Raw genomic sequence first — 22518 nt, 5'->3', positions numbered from 1 at the left:
GGGTGCCTCTTCTTAATGCACACTTACCCCTTGGCATACTCTTTAATGCTTTTTCATTTGCTTTCCAGTCCCGAACCATCTTTTCTGTTACTCCATATTGTCTTGCAGCAGCGCAGTTATTATGTTCCCTGGTATAGTTTACAACTTTAAGTTTGAAACTGGCTTCATATTTCTTTCTTCTTGCTGGTAGAGCCATGATGGGGTCTTGACTGTTAGCCATTTGTATACTGTACTGTGTGTACTGGTGCTGTACTGTATGAACCAGTAGAGATACTGGTGCTGTACTGTATGTACAGATACTGGTGCTGTACTGTATGCACAGATACTGGTGCTCTACTGTATTTACCACCAGATGTATCTGCTCCCCAGATAGACTCAGTTTTTTCACCACAGATAAGATGCAAACCAAACTTCATTAGAGATCCACCGTTCCAACATTAGAATTGGCTGAAGTGCAGATGCTCCTGCTTCCCCCTGCCTTCCCTCAGAATTGCCAATCCAACCCAGTATACAACAATCAGCCAATCACGGCAAGCGATGTACCGGTATTTTCTGTGCACACTGCATACAAAGCCTGCTTGGATTGGGTGGGTCAGCTCTCCCTGTCTTCAAGACGATCTGAGCGGTAGTATGCAATGTGATACTGTCGGCACGAGAAAACTACTGAGAGCAGGGAGAGGGGGCTGCTTCAGGAGCGGCTGGCCGGGATGCAGCGCACGGTGGCTCAGCTAGAGGGTGCCTGTCCCTGAAGCTGGAGAAGGACAGCTTCTCCAGTCCAGCTGGGAAGTAAGTTTCAGCATGCCGTATACCGACATATAAGACAACACCCGGCGTATAAGACGACCCCCGACTTTTAAAGAGATTTTCATGTGTTAAAAAGTAGTCTTATACGCAGGAAAATACAGTATTTCTCCCCCCCTGAATTCCAAGAAGGTCCCCCCATGACCAGCTGTTCTGTGGATGACAAAGGCATTATATAGTGACACTTGGGTTAGGTACACAGCTAATTTTTTGTACCACACCTTGGATTTTCTTAAGGCACTGTAGGGTTGTTGTACCTGGTCTTAAAGATCCACTCCGCCCATTAACTGGTTGTAATCCTGGATACACACAAGCTTGGTGTTCTGCTCTGTGGTTAGATGGTATCTAAAACAGGGGGTGGACTAAATCCCATACTATCTTCCCACTTATACCCAGAACTGGGGGACAATCGGGTGACTAAATTTTTTAATCTTTTCCCTCATAAATACGAAAGCGCATTCCTTTGCCTTGGCATTTTATTGTCTTGGGTCTCTGAGGCCGTGCTTATTTAAAAAAAATAAAAAACACTTTCCACAGAGCACTACATGCCACTGGTTTTGTCCCCCTTAAATTTTTTTATTTTTTTATCTGTTGAGTTTTATATTTTAATTGTAAAGTAAAAATATGACTGTAGGTACAATGAACACAGAAGGACAGTGAATAAAATAATATAGCAAAAGGTATAAAAAAAATGTACTTTACAATCAGAAGTGTAAAATACAACTTTGGGACTATGAGTGATTTAACCCTTTCTCAACCTATTCTATATGGGGAGAAGCGATGGCATTAGTGTTTGCTCCTCCCAATAGTATGAAGGAGATCGCTGCATGTAATAGCAGCGGTCTCCTTTAATAACGAGCAATGCAACGATTCCCAAGTAATAATATCACCATAGTGCCCTCAGTATTTATAATGCCGCCCCTACAGGTCCCCATGTAGTTCTAATGCCCTCTGCAGTTATAACTCCCCTGTACTGTGCCCTGTATTATAATGCCCCCTGAAGTGTCTGTCAATATATATATATATATATTTAATGGCTCCAGTGTTTAATGCTCCTCTGTTTCCACCAGTAGTGCCAGTATATAATCCTCCTCCGACCTCCCTCCTCATATTGCGTGCTTTGCCACTAAATATATATTGCCCACCCTGTATTGCCAATGGAGAATTCCCCCTGCAAAGCATACAGGAATAGGACAGGTTCTATATACAATTAGATGCAGGCAGCACATGGTGTTGTCCACATCTTTTTTGCCCCTATTAAAATGAATGGGTCCTCAAAAAATGTGGATCAGATGCAGACCAAAAATATGGTCATGTGAATGCACTAAGTTTTTTGGATGAGGATTTGAAGCAGGCCTGCCTACAGAAATGGATTGGAAAGGAATTAGAAATATACAGTAAAGGAAGGATTTATACTTCTGGCTTTGGCTGAAAATCGGCTGTGTTTAGCCCTGGTATGTCAGCATTCAGCATTACAGCTTCTCACAAATTTCCCATCATCTAAGTGTCCAGGCCTCATATTTACTGCTTATGTCAAGGTTCCAGTCTCCAGGCCCTGTCTCTTTATTACCTGTTTGTTTGCTCTGACTATTTGCTCTTGTGTCCAGCTGTTCTTTGATTAGTCCCTGATTAAGTTAAATCCAGCCCCTCCTCTATTGTTCACACCTAGAAGTGTAAATGTAAGGCTTTAGTTCTTCTGAGACATTGGTCTTCATCCAAAAAGCAAACTTACTAAGTGCACAAAATCAAATTATACCAGAATTGTAACTAATGAAATATTCACTGCAAACAATGTTTTTGCTTCCCACAACTATCAACCCTATTTTCCTGCACTGCCGAAAACCCCTGCACCCAGCAAGGCACTTCTTATCTCTCCCTCCATCTGACCTCCTGCTCATATCTGTTCCTTAACATAAAACCTTCCTCTCTAGAGGGAATTGTAAGAATGATAGAGAAAGAAAAACCTGGGAATGTAAAACGAGCCACTGTATCACACATAATAGGATTAGATACGCAGCTCAGGAGGCAGTATCACACATGATAGGATTAGATACACAACTCAGCAGAAAGTATCACACATGACAGAATTAGATACACAGCTCAGCAGACAGTATCACACGTGATAGGATTAGATACACAACTCATCAGAAATTATCACACACGACAGGATTAGATACACATCTAAGCAAAACGTATCACACATGATAGGATTAGATACGCAGCTCAGCAGAAAGTATCACACATGATAGGATTAGATACAAAGCTTAGAAGACAGTATCACACATGATTGGATTAGATACACAGCTCAGCAGAAAATATCACGCATGATACGTTTAGATACACAGCTCAGCAGAAAGTATCACACATGATGAGCAAGATACACAGCTCAGCAGGCAGTATCACACACAATAGGCTTAGATACACAACTCTGCAGACAGTATTACACATGATAGGATTAGATACACAGCTCAGCAGGCAGTATCACACATGATATTTGGATTCTGGATTTAATCTTCCTTTATTCTCATGTGTTTGACTTTCACACATTTAATATTCTATTGTAATATATTACAAAATTTCTCATATTCACTTGCAGTATTCATTTATGAAAAAAATTAAAAAAAGATATACTGATTAGTATCAGTAAAAGTTGGTATTTAGCTAAGAGGGGGAAAATATCCATTGATGCCAGTGACATTGGAATTCTTATACTGACCTCTATGTGTTCTTTGAATTTTACAGCAAACATTTGCATGGTTACAAGCCCAAGGCATTGAAATCTGCATATGTTTTCTGACATTTAATGAATAACCCCAATTTATCGTGTAACTGTTGTTTTACATATTTATAAGTAGTCCCATCAGCTACAAATGAAATAAATTTAAATAATGTACATGTTCTTCATTAACAACGGCCACAAGAACACACTGGGTGTTTTATATCTTTATAGCATCATTCAACAAATGTTTCATTTGACTCAATTCCTGTTTTAAAGTTATTAATGTGTGACATAAAACATACAGCACTGAACTGCTTCTCCTAATTCTGACATACTGTAGATTCAATGTATTTTCCATCCCGTCACTAGGGAGAGCTCAGTGCATAGAGATTATACAGCTTTTATTGGTTTCAATAGTAACTATATAAATTCCTATGCGCTGAGCTCCCCCTAGTGGTGGTTGCAGGCAGCCAGCTTTATAATACAATACATTGTGTGAAGGGAAGCAGAAGATTTACTAATGTATTTATATCAGTTTTCTACATTGTAAAATGTTCCACTTTTTCTGACATAAAAGTCTGATTAATTGGGTGAAGAAGAGTGTAACTTTTTATTTAATTTTTAATAAAAAAAAATTCCTCTTAAAAAAAATGGGGGAGAAAAAGTCAGAAAAAGGGGGAGCTGTGATTTACTTTCCATGTTGTCTGGGAGTCTTTGACACATATATACTGGGAAACTGGATAGTGGGGGCATACTATGTTTGGCTATGGGGCCCTATGAGATCTGTCAATGCCACTGGCAGGACCAGACAGGTATAATGATGTTTACAGTACCACAGCATTTTATACATGTATACAACATACAGTTGGCACAGAAATATTGGTTGATTTGAAGAAAGATAAGGGGTGCTCTATGATAAGCTACTGAAAAGCATGGTACATTGTTTTTTTGTGCAGAGGCTCTGTAATGTCTGTGTCTTCCTTTGTATATGGACTTTAAGTTATGTCTGTAACACACTGTGGACAGAGCCTTAGATTGTCATTTGATTCCACCAAAATCCACAGGTTCCAACTTATATCCAACATTTCACTTACATGTAGCTGATAGCATAGAAGTTTTCAGCCATGACCACAACATCACAGACATTAATGTCTTGATATTAAAAAGGGAATTTCAAATCTCAGTAGGACAGGATAGTCTGGGAATACAAGCTAATGACCACCTTTTACACACTCAGAACCGGAATGAATTTGTCTCATGGATTTATGTCCTACATCTCAATTTTTTTTAAAAATCTGACATAAAAGTAGTCACAGGAAGTTACATTACAGCGAAAGATGTGTGAATTGATTCTACTTAATCAAAATTTGTCCTGAATTTCTGAAAAATTGGATGTTAGAATTTAGAATATTTTTGAGATTTGATTCGGGAGACTGAGAAGGAGAGCCCCATAGCCTAACATGGGGGAAGTCTTTATGTTGCGGCATGACTCTGAAAATTGTCAATTTCTGCGATGTGTTCTGCCATAGGATTAACATTCCGCAGGGTAAATTATGGTTTGTTGTGGATTTTCTGAAGCTAAATGTCTCCATTCAATTTAACGGGAGTTGTAGTCCGCACAGATATCCACCCTTAGCTTTCTTCTCCTTTAGAAAGGGAAGCTAATTTGCATATCCTTTCCTAGGAAACCCAAGGCCTCTCACCTAGCTAAGCCAATTCTCTCTGCTCTGCACTGATGAGGGGTAATCTAAGTTATGCTTCAAAGTCTGTTTAAAATGCTAAGTATTGACTTATTGAAGTCATACCTAACACCTAGTGGCATCAGAGACTTTCTATTCCTTCCAGAAGGAAAGCTAATTTGTATTCTAAGCAGAGGATTACCTTGGCTTTTTTTGCCAATTTTTGTGCCCCGTATGCGGAACCATTCATTTCAATGGGGCCGCGAAAAATGAAATTGACTTCTTGTGCATTCCGTGTCCGTATGTCCGGAAGTCCGTTTCACCAAAAAATAGAACATGGCCTATTCTTCTCCGTTTTGCCGACAAGGACAGGCATTAGTACAATGGCTCTGCTAAAAAATGCAACACGCACGTCACACAGTCATCCTTTTTTTTGCGGATCCATGTTTTGCCGACCGCAAAATACATATGGTCATATTCATGCACCATTAGTTACAACTAAAGTTTTTTTTATGTGTCTGTCATTTAGACAGTAGGAAAATTTTGCATAGCTTGTGGGGTACAAAAAGATGCGGAAATGAGAAATCTCCTTTTTTGAAGGAGGAGATTATCGGCTTTAATAAATAATGACTGGCGAGATTGTTCTTCTTACTGAGCAACAGGTACAGCAAGGATGCAAGAGAAATGCTGCCATAATAATAATTTATGATGAACTAACAATGAAATCGCTGTGGTACCTGTAAAGTAGGGCACCGGGCAATGGTTTAGTAAGAAAGGGAGGAAAAGCATTTAGAAGAGACAGGCTGCCTGGTGGGCTCCATATTGACCATTAAGAACATGTATTGCTGTGTCATGTTTTATAGATAATCAAAGGTGATAATCAAAGAGTGGAAAATATCATCCGTCTCACAGCTATCAGAGGATTTTATCTTGTGAACGTCTCACAGGAAAATCAGGAGATGGTTTAAAACTAATCTTGTAAAACGAAGTGAAAGTTTTGTAGATTTTTCTAGCTTTCTTAAACGTATATATCATTGGAGATAATTTACTGCCACTGCTACTGATGAGCAAATTTATTATAATTCAGTTCAGATTCAATTAATAAAATCATTCTGGCAATTTTATTTGGGTGTTAATACATTTGACCCGAATCTAAACTGCTCCAATTGCCCTGTTGTGCATGGCATTTTGAGGTCTTCTAGGACTGCATGCAACTTTCAAGCTCTTTAATGCCAAGCCAGCATGAGTAATCTTAAAGTGACATAGACGGGTATGGCTTTTGGTAAACGTATGGCTGCTGGTGGTAACATGCCTACTATACATTAAAAATGGAAGCTTTGGCCAGGTTATTTAGATACAAAGCTAGGACAGCAAACTAAATCTTTGCTCCAAGATAAAGAAGGGATAACTGTAGGTCACTAGTTCCTAGAGATTTCAGTGGCACAACATATGTCTACAATCCCCGAAATTCTACTTACTATGTCACATCAGACTACCATATCAGGAACTCAGAGCAGACTCCCATATCAGGACCTCAGATCAGACCCTCATCAGACCTCAGATCAGATCCCCATCAGACTTCCATGTCAGACCCCCATCAGACCTTCATGTCAGACCCCCACCAGACCTTCATGCCAGACCCCATCAGACTTCTATGCCAGACCCCTACCAGACCTCCATGTCAGACCCCCATCAGACATCAGATCAGACTTCCATGCCAGACCCCCCATAAGACCTTAAAATAAATAACTTAATTTACATCTCCTGCCCCACCACTCCTTTCCAGCTCCGGTGGTCCCTTCAGCAGTCACACTCCCTTTTTTTCTCTGGTTTGCACTGCACTGTCATCTGATTACATGCAGGGTGACATCATAGTCCATGCACTACGTACTGACGCTGTATGTGGTCAGGACCTGCAGTGTATCACAGCCCGGGGAAGAAGACAAGGGAAGGTGAGTACAAGAAGCTCTCACATCGCTTCTTTCCCCGCTCCCCGCACCTACTACATACTAGTGAGCACTTCCATAATGGAAGCCTGCTTGAAGCCCTGCTGGAAAATCCCCGCCCTTAGACACAGTATGCACCGGGATGTAACCACAGGGTGCAGGAAACAGATTGCAATTCTGCTGGAGGAGTCAAAATGAACTTTATCACTTGATTTATATAATGCAGTAAAGTTAAATGATGATTTTTTTTTTTTGTGTAACCAGAAAACCACTTTAAGAGGTTAAAAATAAATAAAAGCAGCAAGCAAACAGGTCATATTATTTTTATTATATGTAGTCCAGGTATGTCTGTGCCGACATTCAATAAGTGGTCAATAGGTGAGGTTCTGGTTATAAAAGTACAAATTTTGAAAAGCTGAATCTATTGAAAACTATCTAAACCTTTCCTATCTAACCCTTTGCAAAAAGTTGCACGTGACCTTGGCTCTACAGAAAAATCTCCAACATAGTATAAAATTCTACAATAATCTCAAGGGCACTTACAGCTCACATCCCCATATGGACGTAAAGTCACAATAAAGTTTTCAATAGGATACACGCAAAACTTGATAAGCAGGTCGACATGTACGTACTGTGCAATCAGACTTCTCCTTTCTTTAGGATTCAATGATAGTTCCTCTCTAGGAACCCCTCTGTAAAAAAAGTACCCTGAAACACAGTGCAATAGTGAAAAAAACACTGGCACTTGTAGACTTAAAGGGAACCTGTCACCAGTTTTATGGTGTCCTAACTAAGGGCAACATAAATAAGTGACCGATTCTCTTAGCAAAATGCTGGGTCACTTTCTTTAATTGACCCAGTCAATCTGCCAACATCTTGTATTGAAAAGCTCCAGCTGATAATGATGAGTCCTGAATATTCATGAGCTCCTGACTCTCCCCGCCCACTTGCTGCTGAATGACAGTTTGTTTCCATATAAAGCAGCAGGTGGGCAGGGGAGTGGCTATAGCTCTGAATTAAATATACGCTGGACTCAATGACATCACACTGGACTCAAATCAGCTCATTAGCATGCGGCATCTTTGTGTGTATATTATGAGGTAACCATCAGTCACACCAGTAAGTGAGTACATCTAAGGTACTTTTTAGTAGTTAATGATTGTATATAATTAGTTAGATTATAATCAAATATCCACATGACAGGTTCCCTTTAAGGGAGTTGTCCATTCAGACCCCTTTTATTGGACACAGGGAAATGCCTGCTCTGGAGGACTTAGTGTGACTATACAGTAATATATTAATTGAAATGGGAGCAATGTAGTACTACACTTCCCCTGAAGTGGTCTCTGTAGAAAAATATGCAGCTGTCCACAGCTTTTCCCTACAAAGAACAATTCACTGTCAGAGGTTTCAGCTGCCAGAGTCACAGCGATCTGAAATGAGAATCTAAAAATAAAGAAAAAAAAATGAAGACGTGAAAATACCCTCTAAACCCATAACATGCTTTGTAATTGTGTATAAACAAGCAAGTCAAGTCTAGTAAGCTTACCTGTGTGTTGAGAATAAAAGACATTCTAGAAATTCATTTGACCTTGTCTTAAAGGACAACTACATGGGGCAAAGGACTAAACTCTGTAAACAATGTAATCTCTCACAGCCCACATGACAACAGTGAAAGTGAACGTGTTTCTTGTGAGAAGGCTTCATGGAATTGGAAGATATGTGGAATGCTTAAAGGGTTCTCCAGTCTACAGATATTGATGACCTACCCAACTGGGGGTCTGACTCCTGGCACCTCCACCAATCTGCTGTTTTGGGCTACCAATGTGCCAGAAACTATATAATTTATGGAGTTGGACAGAAGACAGCTCCGTACATTCTGTTGCAGACGTGTTGGAGGAACTTCAGCCCAGCTCCCATTCTAGTAAATAGGCGCTGAGCTGAAGTTTGCCAGCTCCGTAAACTAGACATTGCCTTCTGCTCAACACACTGGTGGTGCGGCTACCTGAAACAGTTGACTAGGAGAAGACACGGTGTTCAACCCCCACCAATCTGATAATGATGACCATCAATATTTGTAGTGTGGACAACCTCTTAAACCTCCTCTTTCATCTCTAGAACAGAAACGTCACATGGATTCAAAAGTCCCTGTGGTGTGCCTAATATTAAACCAGCGTATTAGTTACTCCTTGTGAAATTCATTTTATAAACTGTCCAAGTATACTGCCAGAAACATGCCACATTATATTTCATGTGATGACCATGCTTGGCACTCTACAGAGGAGTCAATAGGGTTGGGTTATGGCTGCTATTCAATGCTCTATATATGGTAGACTGGTTCATAAGGATAATATGAAAGCACATGCAGAAACTTGTGTTACATCTGGGCAATCGTAATGTAGGGGACACACTTTGAATCAATAGCAACCACCAACAGAACCTGTGATAGTGTTTTGTTACTAACTCACTGTATCCTAGTTGTTGACCTCTGATTTGTGACCTGACATATTTCCTGACCATTGTCCAGCTAATGGATATTACCTAATAATAACCCTGTACTGGCAAGCACTGCATGACCTTTAACATCTCCATTTTACTGTCTGAACACCACACTGACCTCGTTCCTGTCCTGAGAACACCCCTTGTCCTGATTAATTACTTACTACTTCTTTGTTTTCTGTGGTAAAGGGGTTTTTGGGTCATTTATACTGTTTTACACTGATGACCTATCCTCAAGATAGGTCATCAGTATCTGACCCAGTGAGCGCCGTGGCCTCCTTGCAACTTATCGGTCACGTGGCCTAGGCACAGCTCAGTCTCATTCAAGTAAATAGGGGCTGAGCTGCAATACCAAGTATGGCTGCGGCCTCCTCAAACAGCTGATTAGCAGTAGTGCTGTGAGTTGGATTCCCACTGAAACTGGGCTTATCGGTATAAAACACTTAGTTTACTTGAGGACATGTGCCTTTCACCCCTTTAAGCCGCAACCATATCTCGGCCTTTCCAGAGCGTGTCCGGATTAGTTCCGGATGCATCCCGGGGTGCTGCGGCAAACCCGCGCGAGTAGGAATGCAATTGCAGTCAGTTTTGCCTGCGATTGCGTTCCGATGTTCAGTTTTTATCGCGCGTGTGCAATGTGTTTTGCACGCGCGTGATAAAAAACCGAATGTGGTACCCAGACCCGAACTTCTTCACTGAAGTTCAGGTTTGGGTTCGGTGTTGTGTAGATGTTATTATTTTCCCTTATAACATGGTTATAAGGGAAAATAATAGCATTCTGAATACAGAATGCATAGTAGGTGATCAATTGAGGGTTAAAAAATAAAAACAATTAACTCACCTTGTCCTCTTGTTCGCGTAGTTCTCCTGGTCTTTAGTTCTTTAGAAAGATGAACTATGGGCTAAAGGACCTTTGGTGACGTCAGATCACATGCTCCAATCACATGGTACATCACCTGCATTGCGTGAAAAACGCAGAATCTAGAGCATGCTGCGATTTTCACGCAACGCATAAGTGATGCGTGAAAATCATCGCTCATCTGAACAGCCCCATTGAAATGAATGGGTCCAGATTCAGTGCGGGTGCAATGCGTTCACCTACCGCATTGCACCCGCGCGGAAATCTCGCCCGTGTGAACGCAGCCTAACTCTTTTATTTTTCTGTCGACATTTGTATTTTTAATGGTTCTTTCACTATACCATATAACGTATGGAGAAACTTTTTCAAAGCTATGGTATTTGTGTTAAAAACACATCATAACTTTATTCTGTGGATCAGTATGATTACAGAAATATAAAAAGTTGCATAGGGTTGTAAAGATTTACAAATTAAAAAATATATTTTAGTAGAAAAAAATAAAAACTTTTTGTTGCCATATTCCTACTCCTATAACTTTTTTTTATATTTCATTCAATGGAGCTGCAAGGGGGCTTGTTTTTTCTGGGGAGAGCTGTCGTTTTTGACTGGCTTCATTGTGCAGTACATACACCTTTTTCATTTTTATTTTTTTATTAAAGTGGCAGGGTGTTATAGAAGCAATAATATGGCAAACCTGGATGTCTTCACTGGGCCTCTAGCTGCCATGATAACTTCTCAGTAGCCCACAATTGCATTCATCTCATGGGGAAGAAGTTTTGGGTCAGAGGGAGCCCCCTTCCTCTATCTCATGGTCGCCACTGACCGCAGCATCTGATGGGATAAAGTTATCTCTTATGCCAGCCATTGCAGGTGGGTGGCAGCTGCAAAGAATGTCTCTCATCCTAGCTGACCCAGCATCCCTGTGCATTATACAGACAGACCTCTGATTTCAATGAGAACTGTGTAATGCTTTATTTCTACTGTGGTGGCGCTGCAAGAATAATAGAATACTTGCTGTCAGGTTACCCCATTATAGCGGATTGCTCTGCTATTCACCATCAGGACACTCTGTCAGCATCTAGAATCTGTCGAAAATGTGGCACAATTTGGCGCAACTAAGTTTTCTACAACTTTTTCCTACTTGCTTGAAATTGGACTGGAGCTTATCAGAAAGAGGGCAATACTTCATAAGAAAGAGCGTGGCCCAAGATGCAACAATTTGTGCCAAAACTGTGCCACAATTCAGGCGAAAAATTCTGACTCAAAATAAGCCAACCAATAGTTGGCATAGAGTCACAGAAAAATGTTTGTCTCTGCACCACATTTATCATCCAGCCGGAGTACCTGTGATAAATCTGGTGCCGGTCTAGACAACCTGTTTAAGTTTACGTCATCTATAGGTTATGTAAATCTGCCCCTCTGTGATCAGCTTTTCATAAGGAGTACGCTTCTAAAATATTTACTGGACCATTTTCCTGAGCACCTAGTGGCGCCCAAAGAGCATTGCTTATAGTACGGCTCTCTACCACAAGTTTAGGCTTAGAAAAGAAAAGATACTTTCCTTTTTTTGAAAAAAAAATATCAGCCTTTTACCACTAGTGTCAGCTTATCTTGTTACTACTTTAAAATCATAACTGTGTTTCACAGTACAACTAATTTTAGCTCATTTATTCTGCATATATAAGCACAATTCAGCGCATCCTCAACACACCGGCACATATTCTATTTTAGAATTCTCTCTTCTTGGTGTTGATATGACTCATCTCGGGATTGCAGAAGAGAGTAGGCATGGAGGAGGAGAAGAAAAAGAATCGTTACAAAATGATTTCACGGTCAGAGGAAGAAATTGAAAGAAAATCAAATATGGTCATATTTCACAGACGGTCTCAGATAGTCGTTTTCCATTCAAATTGAATACTGAATAGAAAACATCTCTGTAAAGAGTAGGAACATGTACAAAAGTCTATTATTACCATTAACACGGCCGGATAACACCTACTCACAATTACTAACTACCATTAGCATAAAAGGCAACTGTATGCTAAAGTACAGATGTAGTATACTTTAAATTGACACTTAAAGGGGTTGTTCAATCTCAACATTTATGGTCTATCACTAGGATATGCCAAAATGGGACCCATTCTTATCTCCAGAACAGGGCTCCTGAAGTGAAGGTGAGCACACTGCGCATACACTGCGTCATCTTGAGTCACCTCTGTGGGACTTAAAAAAATAGCTGAGCGAGTATGCTTAGCTATTTTTGGAAATTCCATGTCAGTAAATGGAGAGCATGCCGTGCAAGAGCAGCCACCTCTCCGTTCACCTGTATGGGACTGCTGGAAATAGCTATGCCAGCAGTAAATGGAAGGAGGCCAAACATACGCAGCTGCTCTCTATTTACTTCGGGGGCATTGTTCCTGAGATAGGAGCCGGTACCAGGGGTGGGACCCGCATCTGACATTTTTGGCATATCCTAGTGGTATGCCATAAATGTTGAGATGGGACAACCCCTGTAACAAAAGAAATTGAAACTCAAGTTAAAATTTCCTGTAATTGTGAGAATCAAGCTAACATTTATGTAATCAAAGGCTGTCTATCGTTAACCACTTCACATCTGGGCCATTTGCCCCCTTCCTGACCAGGCCTAATTTTGCAAAACTGACATATCTCACTTTATGTGGTAATAACTTTGGAACACTTTTACTTATCCAAGCCATTCAGAGATTGTTTTCTCGTGACATATTGTACTTCATGACAGTCAGAAATTTGAGTAAATATTTTTCACCTTTATTTATGAAAAAATCCCAAATTTACCCAACATTTTAAAAACTTTTCCAATTTTTAAAATTTCTTTTTCTCTGCTTTTAAAACCTCATTAAATATTTATTACTTAACATTCCCCATATGTCTACTTTATGTTGGCATCATTTTGGAAATGTAATTTTATTTTTTTAGGCTTAGAAGTTTAGAAGCAATTCTTAAAATTTTCAAGAAAATTGCCAAAACACACTTTTTAAGGACCAGTTCAGGTCTGAAGTCACTGTGTGGGACCTACATAGTTGATATCCCATAAATGACCCCATTGTAGAAACTACACCCCTCAAGTTAGTTAAAACCGATTTTACAAACTTTGTTAACCCTTTAGGCGTTCCACAAGAATTAAAGGAAAATGGAGATCAAATTTTTGAATTTCTCTTTTTTTGCAGATTTTCCATTTTAATCCAATTTTTTTCTTTAACACATCAATGGTTAACAGCCAAACAAAACTCAATATTTATTACCCAGATTCTGCGGCTTACAGAAACACCCCACATGTGGTCATAAACTACTGTATAGGCACACTGCAGGGCACAGAAGAAAAGGAGCGCCACATGGTTTTTAGATGCCATGTCCCATTTGAAGTCCCCCTGATGCACCCTTACAGTAGAATCTCCCAAGAAGTGACCCCATTTTGGAAACTAGGGGATAAGGTGCCAGTTTTATTGGTACTATTTTTGGGTACATATGATTTTTTGATCATTCATTATAACACTTTATGGAGCAAGGTGACCAAAAAATTGGTTGTTTTAGCACAGTTTTTATTTATTTATTATTTCAGCGTTTACCTGAGGCGTTTGGTCAAGTGACATTTTTATAGAGCAGATCAATACGAACGTGGCGATACCTAATATGTATACTTTTTCTTATTTATTTAAGTTTTACACTATAACAGCATTTTTGAAACAAAAAAAATATGTTTTAATGTGTCCATGTTCTGAGAGCTATAGTTTTTTTTATTTTTTCAGAGATTTTCTTATGTAGGGGCTCATTTTTTGCGGGATGAGGTGACGGTTTTATGGGACATACGCCTTTTTGATCACTTGGTGTTGCACTTTTTGTAATGTAAGGTGACAAAAATGGCTTTTTTTTGACACATTTTTTTATTTTTATGGTGTTTATTGGACTGGGTCGATCATGTGATTTATTTATAGAGGCGGCAATATCAAATATGTCTATTTTATTTTATTTTTTCTATTTTTTCTATTTTTTTTTATTCATGTGAAACCTTTTATTTTTTAATTTTTTTATTAGCACTTTATTTTTTATTATGTACAGCCTCAGAGGAGGGCTGATCGAGGTCTCTGAGAGAACTCACAGCTCCTGCACTCTCCGGCCCCGGCGATCACATGACCGCCGGGCCGGAACAGGAAGCGCTGTGTATACAGCGATCTAGAAGGCAGGGACACCTGGGCACTGTCCCTGCCTTCTCTAAGGGTTGCCCTGCTCACTGACAGCGGGCAACCCGATTTGCAGCTGCACGATTAGCGTGCAGCTGCAGTTTCTGAATGGACGTTCAGGAACGTCCATTCAGAAATAGAGAACCACCTCCCGGAGCTTTATAGTCTATGGGCGGACGAGAGGTGGTTAAGGTGGCCATACCCATTAGACAGAAGTTGGTTGATGGTTGAACAAACATCTGGATTGATTGTTTCGCAGACTGGCCATGGAACTTGGCAATGGATGAAAGATCTTTATGGAAATACCCCTTCAAAGAAAGATCTTTCATCCATGAAGGATTTGGTAAGGTCTCAACTAGGGCTGAAACGATTACTCAATTGAATCGAGTAATTCGGCACAAAAAAATCCTTGATGCTAATTTTTTAAGGGGCAGCTGATGGCACTTAGGGGGCAGCTGAAGGCACTGGGGTGGGGGAGAGATGAAGGCACTGGGGAACGGAGCTTATGGCACTGGGGGGAACTGATGCACTTGAGCTGATCGCACAGGGGGGAACGAAGGGTGTTGGGGAATGATGGAAGGGGGTCTGATGAGTTTTTATAAAGTAAAACAGTCTATTAATTCATTTTTTCTTATTAGAGTACTCGACTAATCATAAAAATAATCAGTACAATACTCGATTGCTAAAAAAATCGTTTACTGCAGCCCTAGTCTCAACAACATACTGTTCTTCTAGTTAGCTCTCCTCTATATGGCTCCTGCATTCTCATAGGTCAAAATTCAAGGTACATTCCTAAATATAAAAGGTGGCCCAATTTATTTCTTGTTGGGGGCCCACAAATTCTATGGACAGCTTTGTCTGCAAGCGTTTTAAATTCAAACAGGGTCCTAGTAGAGTGTTCTATTAGAAATGTCCATGGACACGGAAAGGGCAGTTTTAAGGTGGAATAACTGAAGACGTGAACATAGATATTCCAAAATGAGTTAGAATTCGTCTGCTGTAGCAGTTTTATCAAGACAGAATAATGTAAGATGTCTTGGAAGAAAGAACATTGCAGCATACGCTTACTGAGCATGAAAGGCGTGAGGAAAGCAATGAACTGCTCCATGGTTCACCGGCGAGGGATATGCACTGCTACCGGCAAGCACAATTTATTTTCCCCATTGACAGTTATCTATAGCATTGCTGCTGATTCCTTCGAAAGATACTGTACAATATTTCAGAATGCACCATAAAATATTAAAATCTTGAAGCTTTGAGATCTGTTTTGTATTGCCTGTGCAGTAATTTATGTATGCTTTTAGACACTCACATTTAACTATTTTTTATAAAAAATATTTTTAGAGTTAGTTTGAGATGAGCTTGTCATTTGACATAACACATCATAAATTCACACTTTGTTACTTGTCAATTTACATGCAGATAAACCTGCTCCATCGTCTTGAAGGGATTGGCCAGTATTTTGATAGTAATGGCCTATTCTCATGATAGGTCATTAAATATCAGATTGTCGGGGGTCCAACACCCCTCACCCATGCTGATCAGCTGCTTCTTTTTAGCTCTGGCGCCAGAAGTCGTCACTAGAACTACATGGTTTCATCCAATGTGTACTGGACAGAGCTTGCTACTGCAGCACTGCTCCCATTGAAGTGAATGAGAACAGCACTACAGTTACCAGCTTTATCCATTACACAATAGGTGGTACTGTGTAGTTCTGGAGCCAACCTTGGGCACCAGAACTAAAAAGAAGAAGCTGATCGATCAGCATTTCATGTGATTATAGGCCATTAATATCAATGTCCCGGACAACCCCTTTAAAGGGGTTATTCGATACTTAAAATATCCCCCCAATGTCCGGGCCTCTTGTATGGATTATACTTACCTGGTCCCCGGCACCTGTGTTGCTCTGGATCCCGGCACAGCCACCACTGCATCTCCCTGTTGCTCAGAAAATCTGGAGACGTATAGAGCAGCCAATAGCAGGCTGTGACGGGGACGAGCCCCCTTGAGGCTGGTCACTGTCGCAGCCTGCTTTTGGCTGAACCCCCTTCACCGGATGTTTTGATCCAAGTGACGGGGAGATGCAACAGCGGTCGTGCAGGGATCTGGAGTGACGAGGATGCCGGGGATCAGGTAAGTATAATCCATACAAGGGGTCCGGGCATTGCTATTTTAGATATCAGATAACCCCTTTAAAGGCTAGGGACACCTTTGAATACATTCCTTTTATTATAGCATACTGCTTATTTTGGTCTACATAAAAACATTTTCCTAATTGGACTTGATAAAAAAAAAAATTCAACCTTTTGTTCTCTGTAGCCTGCATCTTTCTGCAGACTGCTCTGTTGTCTTCTCAGTGAAATCTCAGAAAAAGTCTCTGATGGCTCGGTCTTTGCAAAGATAAGGTTTTCAGATTAAACTACAGATCATGCAGTCTGGCACTATACAGTCCGTTCCGCCAGTGTCCGACTGCACAGGGACACACCACAAACTGGTAACACCCATCTGGACTTTCGTTTCAGACTCCTGGCAATTCATTCATAAACTTCGAGGAGAAAAAATAGAGGAATGGCACATCATAGAGTCTTTAAAACAGATGATCTAAAATTGCCATTACGTGGCGAATGCAAGTACGGATGGATGTAGTAGAGTTAACACTCATGCTCTATGAGATGTGTTATCTAAACTAAATGCGTTAAGCAAACACCTTCAATTGCTTTTCCATGGGTTTTGTCTCAAGATAACACAATGAGTTAAGAAATTTGAGTTAAGAGCTTGAGTGCTAACGCTGCTACATCTTGTAGTTACTAAAACAGACATGGCAGGAGAGGTGATGGGTCCTCTTTAATTATAGCAGAACTCAAATGATCAGACATTGTACATTTCACCACAATCGTACATTAGAGAGAAATCAGAAAACCCCATTTACAGAATTGCTGGATAACAATTCCACCCGAAAGAAAACATTACAAGGATTTCGAAGTACGGAATAAACTAATTGCCACAGGAAAATGGCCATTTATCTGCTAAATATCTGCAATGAAACAACGCAGCTCTTAAAATAGCATAAGCACTAAAAAGTAAAAAATAGCCCTAGTAAAATCATATAACAGCTTAGTGCGGGCCAGCGACTAAATATTTACATTAAACAAAATGCCAGCGAGGAGACGACAGTTACTTTATAAGGAGAATTAAGAAACGCTTCATTTTTGCAACAAGACATAAATCGTCTTATCTCAAGCGTGTTTACTAACTACATCTCTGTCCACCACGGGATGCCATGTACGGCTGTCCATACCCATGGTTAGTGGTCAAAATGAGTACCTCTCCTGATTTTCCTCATTGTTAGCCTTGTCTGGGATTTCGTTCATTTGATTTTGCCCTCTTAGGGTCACGTTATATGGTCAGATTTCTGGACTGGAAAGAGTCCATTTATCTCCATTTATTTACTGGATGTGCTAAATGATTATTAAGGCGATCAATCAAACACTTCCAGTTCCATTATTGTCAGCAGTACATCCCTGTCTACATGGGGTCATGTGCAGCTGACAAATGAGGGTTTTTAATTCCATATGGATGATGCGATCACCTGACAAATGGGCTAATGATTAGTGTTGATCGCGAATATTCTAATTGCAAATTTTTATCGCGAATATTGACACTTTGAGAATTTGCGAATATTTAGAATATAGTGCTATATCTTCGTAATCGCGAATATTCTAGATTTTTTTTCATCATGGGTACCGATGAAAAAAAATCTCACTGCTTCTAGTTCGTGGGCCAATGAGAAGGCTGCAATATCTTTGACTTTAGGAGTAGCGTTGATTGGGAATTATCGTATTGCGAATCAAGAAAATAATGACTGGAGATCACAAATTCTCAAATATATGATGAAAATTCGCCCAAATATTCACGAAATATTGTGAATTCCAATATTGCCCAGTCACTCATCACTGCTAATGATCTGCGACCGAAAGTTCATTTACGATCATCAGCCCGTGTAAAAGGGCCATTATTCTTGACTTTGCAATAAAATGTTTTTTGTAAAAAAATAATTCCATATACAGTAGCACCCACTGAACGCAACGCTGAAGCATGTCAATAAGTCCGTACATGGGCCTTCCCTCACTGTCTGGGCAATGTACAGTACACATGCATGTTCCTAAACAGTGGTGTAACTGGAACCTCTAGGGCTCCAGAACAAAATCTGTAGAAAGGCTCTATCTACGACTACCGCATACTATTTATTATATTGATGTTTTCCTACAGAGGAATGGGACTCTTTGGAGCTCCTTGGGCTCCAGGGGGCTAGTGTGACTGCTACCTCTGCAACCCCTATAGTAATGCTCATGTTGCAAAGACTTTGCTATGGCAGAGGCTCTCCCTGCTGCAGTCATGTCACATATATTAGACAAACCTCTCTGTGGAATGTACAGGTGTTCCATGTCAGCTGCCCATTCTGGAAAGGAGAGGGTTAACATACCAAAGAGCAATAAAGGGGTTTTCCAAGATTTTAACATTGATAGCCTATCCTCAGGATCTGGCTCCCTGAGAGTTGGATCAGCTCTGGTGAGCGTTGTGGCCTCTTCTTATGGCAGTGACGTCATCTTCATCAGTCACATGGCCTAAGCGCAGCCAAGTGAATGGGGCTGGGCTACAATACCAAGCATAACCGCTATCAAATGGATGGAACTGTACTTGGTAAGCTGTGAGGAGGCCGTGACGCTCACTGGAGCTCCGTGGCCTCCTGAAACAGCTGATTCACTAGGGTGCTGAGAGTCGGACCCCTGCCATCAATATTAAATGCCCAGAAAACCCCTTTAGGGAGCTTTGTCAAGGTTGTTGCAAACCGTGAATTACAACATTACTTAATTCACCCTTAACTATATTGAATACTGAAAGTGTGATCTTCAATGTCGTAGCCAAGATCGCCATGTAGCCTTAGCCTTAGTGATAGGTAGTCAGTTGACTACAGCTGCCCAATCAGTGGCGTACATACCAGGGTCGCAGGGGTCGCAGTTGCGACCGGGTCCGGCACTCCAGGGGGCCCGGCCGCCTGTGAACCCCCCCCCCCCAGGCTGCTGTCAGGGGTCCCCGCTGTACTCACATGTAATGGAGCGCTCTGATGGGGCCCGGCATGAAGTACAGTGGCAATTTCGGGCCCCATCAGAGCGCTCCATGCCTCCATTACATGTATAATATGGGGGTGGTGGGGGGGCCGGAGGGTCAAGGAAGAGGGGGGGGAGCCCACTCACTCACACACACCCGGCCAGGCAGTTCCGTTTCCATAGTGAAGCAGGGAAACCTCTCTGCTCCCTGCTTCACTGATCTTCAGAGCTCAGGAGCTCCCCCTGCTGGCCCCAGATCGCGCTGCTTGCTGTGGGAGGAGAGCTGAAAGCCCGGCAATCTGCCTCCTCTCATCAGGGAAGAAGGTAAGTATGTGTATTTTTTTTTCTAACGCTGCAGACTGGGGGCAGGGGGGCAGGGGGGGTTTGATGGGCACAACTAGAGTGAGGGGGCACAAAAGTTGGCATCTCTACTGAGGGGCACCTAATCTGCCATAACTAATTTGAGGGGGCACCTAATGTGGCATAACTATTGTGAGGGGGGCACATATAAAGGCATAACTATGAGGGGGCATATATGAAGGCATAACTACTGTTACGGGGCATGTAATCTTGCATAACCAATGTGAGGGGCACATATGTGGGCATATCTAATGTGAGGGGCACATAATCTGGCATAACCACTCTGAGGGGACACATAACCAGGCATATTTACTTTGATTGGGCACATAACCGGGCATAAATACTGTGAAGGAGCACATAATCTGGCATTACTACTGTGAGGGGACACATAATCTGGCATAACCACTCTAAGGGGACACATATCTGGGCATATTTACTTTGAGGGGGCACATAACCGGGCATAAATACTGTGAAGGGGCACATAATCTGGAATTACTACTGTGAGGGGACACATAATCTGGCATAACCACTCTGAGGGGGCACATATCTGGGCATATCTACTTTGAGGGGGCACATAACTGGGCATAAATACTGTGAAGGGGCACATAATCTGCCATAACTACTGTGAGGGGCACATAATCTGGCATTACTACTGTGAGGGGCACATAATCTGGCGTTACTAGGTGAGGGGCACATAGTCTGGCATTACTACTGTGAGGGGGCACATAATCTGGCATTACTACTGTGAGGGGACACATAATCTGGCATTACTACTGTGAGGGGACACATAATCTGGCATAACCACTTTGAGGGGGCACATATCTGGGCATAACTACTGTAAGGGGACACATATTTGGCATAACTACTATGAGGGGGCACATATCTGGGCATAATTACTGTGACAGGAACAAAGGTGGGCATAACTACTGTGAGGGGCCACAAGGTTGGCATTAGTACTGTGTGGTTGCACTTAGGGGACATGTCCTAGATTACCCTGCTATACATTGGCTTGGCTCAGTCTTACAGGCCAGCTGGTGATTTCACAGGGGCAGTCACCATCCCTTCCTTATGTGATTATTCTTTTTTCTCACCACAGGGACCTTGTTCTGGATCCAGCGGACATCACGCCGATACCAGCGACACCCTGGATGAGGTAGGAACAGATTTTATTAGGACTGGGTGAGTGTAGCCATGCATTGGGCTTAGGGCTCTTTAACACGAGCGGATCCCGTGCGGGTAATCCACTGCGTGAAAGAGAGCCAAGCCCCGTTCTGGACAGCAGAGACACGGAGCATTAACATGATTGATAATGCTCTGTGCCTCTCTGTGATCTTTTTACTACAAAATCACAGAGACATAAAGTTGTCACCGTGATTTTGTAGTAAAAAGATCACAGTCAATTATGTTACTGCTCCGTGTCTCTGCTGTCCAGAATGGGGCTTGGCACGGATTAGTCGCACGGAAAGAGCCCTTAGTAAGAAAATCTGCCGGTTCTTTGTAAAAATGTTTGCACTGTGGCCCATTACACTATAGTTACAACACTAGTAGGGGAGGTAGTGGGGGGGGGGGTGGGCTTGGAGGCAGGTTGGGGGGGCGACGGGGAGGGGGCCCCATAGATCAGTTTAGCACCGGGGCCCCATGGATTGTGTGTACGCCACTGTGCCCAATACCTGTACAACTGGCATACAGACAGCTATTAAGTAAGGTACTGCACCGGTAACTCGTAAACCTCTCATTCTCCAAAGAGAAGAACAAGTTTTTCAAGCAAATCTGCTTCATGAGTCACTCACACAGTAAACACTGAAAGAGAAAATCATGATTAATAGGAGTTGGCATCGAAGAAACTTGGCTCAGGTTTTCCTTAAAGTCTGCCACAATATAATGCATCCTAGAAGGATCCTGACAGATATGAACATCTCACAATCACTGCTGTTTCCTTTAAGCTCTAAACTTCATGGGATCTGCATTAATAGTGAGGGGGCCCGTAAAAAAGATTAAAACTAAGCCATCTTCTATTTTTGGTTAACAGCACGGCACCCCTAACCACCTGGCACAGGAGGACTTGGTACAGTTTGAGCAATCTCCTTTCCAAGGTCCCTAGGCTAGCTTATAGAGGGAGAACCCTGTGCAAATGCTTACGATCAGGAACATAGCAAAAGCAGCCCATGTGAGCTGTGGCCCCTCTCTCCAGGGACCCCAAAACAGCTTTCTGGACAATTTATTACAAATTTTTCTGAAGCTTTGTGTGACTTTGTGATCGAATCACAGTCAGCATCTGCGCTGCTCTAGTAACAGCAGGAGAAGAGCCTCTGCTTTGTGCACCTCAAGAA

At 41.6% G+C, this 22518-nt stretch overlaps 1 protein-coding gene and 1 long non-coding RNA gene across 3 annotated transcripts in view; one reads left to right on the top strand and one right to left on the bottom strand.

Moving 5' to 3' along the window:
* PLCB1 (phospholipase C beta 1) overlaps positions 1–22518 on the bottom strand; it is an 895755-nt gene that overhangs the window by 718083 nt on the left and 155154 nt on the right. The gene's annotated exons all lie outside the window — the stretch shown is intronic.
* On the top strand, positions 15266–22504 carry LOC120998988. The gene is made up of 3 exons (XR_005778501.1): positions 15266–15445; positions 21362–21371; positions 22493–22504. It is a non-coding gene; the product is annotated as an uncharacterized LOC120998988 (long non-coding RNA).

The sequence above is a fragment of the Bufo bufo genome, chromosome 4 (assembly GCF_905171765.1).
Source record: "Bufo bufo chromosome 4, aBufBuf1.1, whole genome shotgun sequence".
NCBI lineage: Eukaryota > Metazoa > Chordata > Amphibia > Anura > Bufonidae > Bufo > Bufo bufo.
Note: the sequence above shows the minus strand (reverse complement) of the source record. Positions and strands in the feature narration are given on the sequence as shown.